We start from the raw sequence: 7,996 nt of genomic DNA, 5'->3' as shown, positions 1-7,996 counted from the left end.
AAAAAAAAGGGAGGACAGTATAAATGTTAATTCTGCCGTGTGGCAGTAAAATTGAAAACTATTACCCCAAATCCAGTATTTTTGTAAAATGCCCAAAAAATTAAGCAAGTTAGCCTTTTACAGAACTCAATTTCGATTTTATTTGAATTAGTTATGAATTTTTGAAGATTTGAAAAAATCGGAGCTGTGCTGAAATTTTCCTGCGATCGCGAAAACTGTCCGTACAGCTCACAATTTTTTCGTTTTTCTTCGATTTTTCATGCTTTTTCATGGAATTAACTTCCGATTTTTTGTGTAGTTCTATATTTATAATATTACTATTCCTAATTCAATTCTAATTATCATTTTGAATTAAGTTAATATTTTTTAAATTTAATTCAAGATATTAGTGTAATTTGAATTTGAATATAATTAGTATCTATCTTCTTGCTTAAAAATCTATCTTATTTTAAAATTTGATTATATCTTATCTTATTTTAAATTTAAAATAAGATAATTATAATCATGTAATTTTTAAATGATATAAGATATTTTGCTAATTTTTTAAATTTTGTTATTTTATTTATTTAAATTACATTTAAAATTTGAAAAAGATATTTATTTATCTTTTTTAATTTTTTATTTAATTTTTATTTATAAAATAACATTTAAAATTTAAAAGTAGTTAGCAAATTTTTTTTGAAATGATATTTAGGTTGGTTGAAACCTAATTTTTCAAAAATTGTAGGTTTAATTTTAAATTTAAATATTTAATTAAATTTCAAATTTTTTTTAATTTTCAATTTTTTTTAAAAAAAAATTTCAATTTTTTTTTTAATAATAATTTTTCGAAATTAATTATTTAAAATTAAATAAATCCTACATCCAACTATCCAACTAACCTTGTTGCAGGAGTATGTGTTTTAACTTGTATGTAAGTTTTAAAAACCTATTATTACTTGATTGCAAATAGCCATGATTACTTTTTGCTGGATCTAATGATCTGATGGCTCCCTTGGTCAAGATAATAATTTGTAACAGGTATATTTACAATCTTCTTTCATCTGTGTATGACCTAGCAACATGATAGGACCCATCCAAAGTGTGCCTGTGTGAGCCTATATGTTTAATTTTATTATAGATGCATATAGGTTGATGTTGCTAAAATAAATTATCATAGTTCTTGATAGAATTTATTTAGGCCCATTTAGTTTTTGGGCCTATCAATTAATAACAGTTGTTCTTATTAAGGTTAAATTCCTCTCTTTTGGGCCTTGTGTGAGAGTTGGGAGCCATAGAAGTGGGTACGACATACTGAACCCAGCCCCCCCTCACATAAACCACCCCAATTGTGAAGGCCCATTTGCCTGATTTGAATGACTGTACTAGGTTAATTACACTAGTTTAACCTAATTAAAAATTGATTAGCAACATAATTAATTTCATTTATTTTGAAATTAATTTAGAAAATCATAGTTTAAAGAATTTTATATTCTAAGCTAAACTATATGTATTTTCTTGTATTTAATTAAATATAGAATTATAACCATCTAGATTCTTTCTGAAGCTTAATTTAAATTTTTCATTAAATATTTCTATTTAAGTTGATATTTAGTTATTTACAACTAACCAACTTAAATCTGAATATCTTTTGGATTTAAAATTTCAAAATTAAGTTGATGAATTTTAGGTATTGGTTATTAAGATTCTTTAAGATATTTTTTAAGTTAATATCTTTTCGAATATTAACTTAAAATGGAATATCTTCAAATTAAGTGGTTACAACTTAATTTTAAATTTAATTAAATCTGATTTGAAAGATATTTAAGTTGATTTTTTAGATTCCTCTAAAACAACTTAAACAAGATATTTTCAAATTTGTTCCATTTAATATTCAAATTTATTTTTTGAATTTAATTAATAATTGAAAATTAATTAAAGTTGATTTTTTATTTAAACCAACTTTGATTTGTAATTTTTCATTATTATATTATGGAACTTGTTCGATATTTATTTGAATTTATTTTTCAAAATTAAATAATAATTGAAAATTAATTAAAGTTGATTTTTTATTTAAACCAACTTTAGTTTGTAATTTTTCATTATTATAATATCGAATTAAAATGATTATACAAAATACATATAATATTTTTTTAATCAAGAGACATTCGATCTCCATTGTGGGTTTTACACCGCGTTTGTTTTAGTGAGTAATCCTCCCTAATGGAGGAACGTTCATTAGGAATTTCGCACCGTTTAACCTCGCATGATAAGTAGTTTGTAAGTGTTTTGTATGGTATAGATCACCCTAATGGTGGCGACCATACTTGACTTGCAAGTTATGAAACAATGGTGGAAGCTCATAAGATAGAATTGCCTTGACTCTCGCCTAAACGGGACAACGCTGAATTCCAATCTTGATCGAATAAAAGGTTGCTAGAATGGTTATCATTTTAGATGAGCTGACAACTCTATTCAATGGATGATGCTTTGACTCTCGCCTAAACGGGACACTGTATCAGTTTGTTGAAATACCTTGGAAAATAAACTATGTTAGATTTAGTATTTCTATAACATATGTCATTACTTGTTATTTTCTAAATTGTGTATGAATTTATGAGCCAAAACCTTACTTCTGTTTTATTGATGTGTTGTAGTGTCATTATGAATAATCCGCACCCCGATCCTCTCTTAGTTACTATCTTAGCAAAAGAACTCTATAGTGTGAAAATGCATCCTGGTAGTTGCATTAACTCGTACCTGTTGATGATGAATCTGAAGTTCCAAAAGGCAAATCTACTAGGAATTGATTTATCAAGAGAACAATGGGTCCAACTTATCCTCAATAGTCTTCCTCCGGAGTATAATGAATTTGTTATCTCTTACATGATCAACAATTCTAACTCCTCTGACATGGACAAGCTCGAAGCAGAATTACGAGCCCATGAACGGAACTTGATTGCAATGGGTCCCCCTGGGTTCGCAATCAATAATCGAAGGAAAAGGACTAGGTATGAAGGATCTAGCAAAACTGCTTCTTCAAGCACAATTATCAGACATAATCTTCTATGTTCGAATTGTAATGGAAAGGGTCATCATGAAGAACGATGTCTCAGGCTTCTAAACAATTCAAACGAAGGTAATGCTTTTGTCTTTGAATCATGTGTTTTAGAGAACGACAAATCCATCTGGATTGTTGATTCTGGGTCTACTAACCATGTATGTTCTTCACTGCAGTTGCTTGAAACTTGGGAAAATCTGCTTCCAGGAGAGTTAAAGCTTAAAGTTGGCAATGGCGAATTAGTATCGGTCAAAGCTAGAGGAAAAGCCCGCATCAAGTTTCAACAAAGATTTTTAATTTTAAAAAATGTTTTGTTTATTCCAAACTTTAGTAGAAACTTGATTAGTGTCTCATGTTTGCAAACACAATCTTATATATTGAATTTTTCGAGTACAAATTGTTCAATTTCTCATAATGGATTTCAAATATGTGTTGCCATAATGGAACAAGGGCTTTATGTTTTAAGACCAAGTACTCAAATCTCACTAAATAGTGAACTTTTCAGTGTAGCTAGACCTAGAAACCTAAAAAGAAAAGAGATTGATAATGATGATCAAACTTATCTATGGCATTTACGTTTAGGTCATATAGGCTTTGATAGACTCAATAGGCTCACCAAAGACGGTCCATTGCAAAATGTCGTCTTAGGTGAACTGCTAGTATGCGAGTCCTGCCTAGAAGGAAAAATGACTAAACGTTCTTTCTCTGCAAAGGGAGAGCGTGCCAAAATCCCTCTAGGGTTAGTGCATTCTGATGTCTGCGGACCTTTGAATGTCAAAGCCCGAGGTGGTTATGAGTATTTTGTCACTTTCATTGACGATTTCTCTAGATATAGTTTTCTTTACCTAATGCAAAAGAAATCTGAAACGTTTGAAAAGTTTTAGGAGTTTCATGCTTTGGCCCAAAACCAATTAGGTAAATCATTAAAGATCTTGCGAACTAATAGGGGTGGAGAATATATGGATATGCAGTTCAAAGATCATTTAATTGAACTTGGAATTGAATCCCAATACACTGCCCCAGCCACTCCACAACAAAATGGAGTTGCAGAAGTCTACAAGGGTGGTGCTTTAAATCCCATAGGCTACACTGATTCAGATTTCAAGGCAAGTCTTGAAGACAGGAAATCTACATCTGGGATGGTGTTTACTCTTGGGGGTGGAGCAGTGGTTTGGAGAAGTGCTAAACAAACCGCGATATCGGATTCAACTATGGAAGCTGAATACATAGCAGCAGCCGAAGCTGCTAAAGAACTTGTCTGGCTAAGAAAGTTCTTCACCAGCATAGGTGTTGTTCCTGGAATGGAAAAGCCTCTGGTACTACTCTGTGATAACAATGGAGCAATAGCAAACAGTAAAGAACCTCGAAGCCACAAGAGAAGCAAACACATTGAAAGGAAGTATCACATTATCAGAGAATACGTGGCAAGAGGGGATGTACTAGTTGAGAAAGTTGACACAAAGGACAACCTAGCTGATCCATTTACCAAAGTCTTGGCCGTGACAGCCTTTGAAAAGCACCGTCAGAATTTAGGATTAATTGATATGTACTAATTAGTTTTATATTAGTGCAAGTGGGAGTTTGTTAGGTTTTATGCCCTAAATAAAACTCCATTTCAATGTAATCTATTTTATTCAACATCAATAAAGAAACAGAAGTATTTTTCATTCATTTGCGTATGTTTTGGCTCACTTTATCAATTGATTGTCTATTTGATTTATAAATTCATCTTAAACCCTTTTCACATACTTGATCATGTTTATTGTGCTGTCATCACATTGGAAAGTAAACATGACTATGTGAATAAAGTTTCCTAGATTTATCAAACACAGGGTTTTATTGATATGATAATCTACAACAAGAGTTTACTTGTATTTGGAGAAATACTATGTTCTTTCCAGAACATTGGTTAAAGTAAAGCTCAGGTTGGATGCATGGAGTATGCATCGGAAGGGACCGATATTGAACTTTGATTTAGATTTAATTAAACTTACCGTAAAATCTATTCAAGTCAATATCGCCAAGTTGATCCTAGATCAAATGATCTTAATCCTGTTATGATTAGGCTCAATCTTGAAAGGCTATTCGTGTTCTTTGATTTGTTAGTTAAGCCTACTTTTAGGTTAGGGTGATACGTACATTTTGGGAACACGGTAGTGCAATTGAGTGGGAGCGCTAGCATAAACATGGAATCTATAGCTTCTATCTGGCGAATAGTAAGCAAAGGATTATAACAATGGATAACTAATGATGTGTCTATATGGTGGAACATATAGAGTATTCTATATACTGAGAGTGCAATTCTAAGTTCTATGCGTGGATTCAACGAAGAATTAATAAGTTAGTGAATTTTAGTGCTAAATTCTTGATCTACTTATTGGAAGCTCGGTTATATAGACCCATGGTCCCCCCACTAGTTGAGATAATATTGTTTGTAAGACTCATGTAATTGATTTTGATTAATCAATTATAATTCACAAATTAGACTATGTCTATTTGTGAAATTTTCACTAAGTAAGGGCGAAATTGTAAAGAAAGAGTTAATAGGGGCATATTTGTTAATTATGATACTTTGTATGGTTCAATTAATAAATATGATAAATGACAATATTATTTAATAATTATTTAATAATTATTTATAATTATTAAATAGTTAGAATTGGCATTTAAATGGTTGAATTAGGAAATTGGCATTTTTGAGAAAATCAGATACAAAAGGTGTTAAAATTGCAAAATTGCAAAAACCAAGGCCCAATCCACTAAGCCATGGCCGGCCACCTTTGTAGGCTTTTTAAGTTGATATTTTCATTATTTTAATGCCAAATAATTCAAACCTAACCCTAGTGGAATGCTATAAATAGATAGTGAAGGCTTCAGGAAAAACACACTTTCTGAATCAGAAAAACCTGAGCCTCCTCTCTCTTCTCTAGCCGCCACTCTCTCTCTCTATTCTTCCTTGATAATTTCGAACTTACCTTAGTGATTAGAGTAGTGCCCACACACAGCAAGCAATACCTCAATCATAGTGAGGAAGATCGTGAAGAAAGATCATCAGCAAAGGAGATTCAACATCAAGGATTCAGAGAAAGAGATCCAGGTTTAGATCTTGATAATACTCTGCTACAGAAAGGATACAAGGGTTAGAGATCTGAACGGAAGGAGTCATTTAATTCCGCTGCACCCAATGTAAGGTTTCCTAAACTTTATATGTGTTTAATTTATCGTTTTAGAAAGTTCTTATTTAGGGTGTTAATAAACATACTTGTGAGTAGATCTAAGATCCTGGTAAAATAATTTCCAACAGTTATAAGTAATGAAATAATTAATTTTGTAATTTCGTTGTATTTCTTTATATTGTAGGTTCGGCATAATTTTGTGTGTAGCGTATTTGAGCTTGCAATTATAGGTATATACTTTAACTAACTTTTTCTTATTATATAATTAATTATCAATGCATGTTAGTTGAGTTTGAATATCTTAAATATTCATCCGTAGTGAAGTAGGTTCTGCGAATACATGTACTGCGGTCGGATGGGTGGATAAATTTTGTATTGTTTATCTGTTTTGTTTGTTATTTTAGGCACTTGTAAAAATTTTGGGAACGTCCAATTACAGCCGTTATGCTGCCAAAATTTCGGTAGATTTAGGATAAATCTTACTAAAACCATTCATAATATTTACATAACACAAATAACTAGTTAATTATAACATAGTGATAAGAAGTTAGGTCACATAAAAAATAATAATATTCACATTTATGTAAACTTTTTAATTTTACCAACATTCTAATCAACTAAACAACCTAATAACATGAACTAATCTAAAACAAAAATTTGAGTAATTTATAAATTAATATGAATAAATTGTGAGAAACTTAGTTAGTTACATTGTGTAATTAGTAACTAGCTATAATTAGTTACTAAATACATTAACAAAATAAACATATAAAATCCTTCTTTTTTTTATTTTTTTTTCTTTCATTTGAGAGGTTCAATGTGGATTTTTATTTTTCAAAGAAAATAAAGAGCAAAAGTTAATTAAAAGGGGAAAATATTAGTTAATACCCTTATTGCTTTAGCAAAAACTTTTCCCCTCAACTTTTTTTATTAAAAATATTTAACATTTTACCAACATTCTAATCAACAAAACAACCTAATAATATGAACTAATCTAAAACGAGAATTTGAGTAATTTATAAATTAATATGAATAAATTGTGAGAAACTTAGTTAGTTACATTGTGTAATTAGTAACTAGCTATAATTAGTTACTAAATACTGAATTTTTTTGGATAGGATTTTTGTTATGGATAAATCATGGATGCGTGAGGAGAGAGACACACTGCGATTTCAAGTAGGGTTCGATGCATTTTTAGAGTTTGCCTTAAAGAATTCTAAAAATCACGATCGTATTCATTGTCCGTGTGTAGATTGTTGTAATGTATCTAAAGGGAATATTACAATGATTAAGGACCATGTGTATTTACGAGGTTTCAATAGAAGTTATACTAATTGGTATTACCATGGCGAACATTTACCTAATGATCCATATCCATTAGGAAAGCAGGGGGTAGATGATATTGAGGGTAATGATTTCGATGATTATCCATTGGACTTGCTTAACGAAGCACAGGAGGAATTTCTTAATGATCCTGAGAAATTCGATAATTTTCTTAGTGATGCTGATAAACCTCTGTTCGATGGTTGTAAAAAACTAAGATTACCAACAATGGTAAAGTTTTACAACATAAAAGCAGAAAATGGAGTGAGCGATAAATGTTTTACTCAATTTTTAGCTGCTTTTAAAGATATCTTACCATTTGCCAACTGCTTCCCGGAATCTACTTATGAAGTGAAAAAAACATTAAATTCTATAGGATTGAAGTATGAAAAAATTCATGCATGTCCGAACGATTGCATTTTATATCGTAAGGAATATGCAGACATGAATTATTGCC

The sequence above is a fragment of the Cannabis sativa genome, chromosome X (assembly GCF_029168945.1).
Source record: "Cannabis sativa cultivar Pink pepper isolate KNU-18-1 chromosome X, ASM2916894v1, whole genome shotgun sequence".
NCBI classification, from domain to species: Eukaryota; Viridiplantae; Streptophyta; class Magnoliopsida; order Rosales; family Cannabaceae; genus Cannabis; species Cannabis sativa.
Note: the sequence above shows the minus strand (reverse complement) of the source record.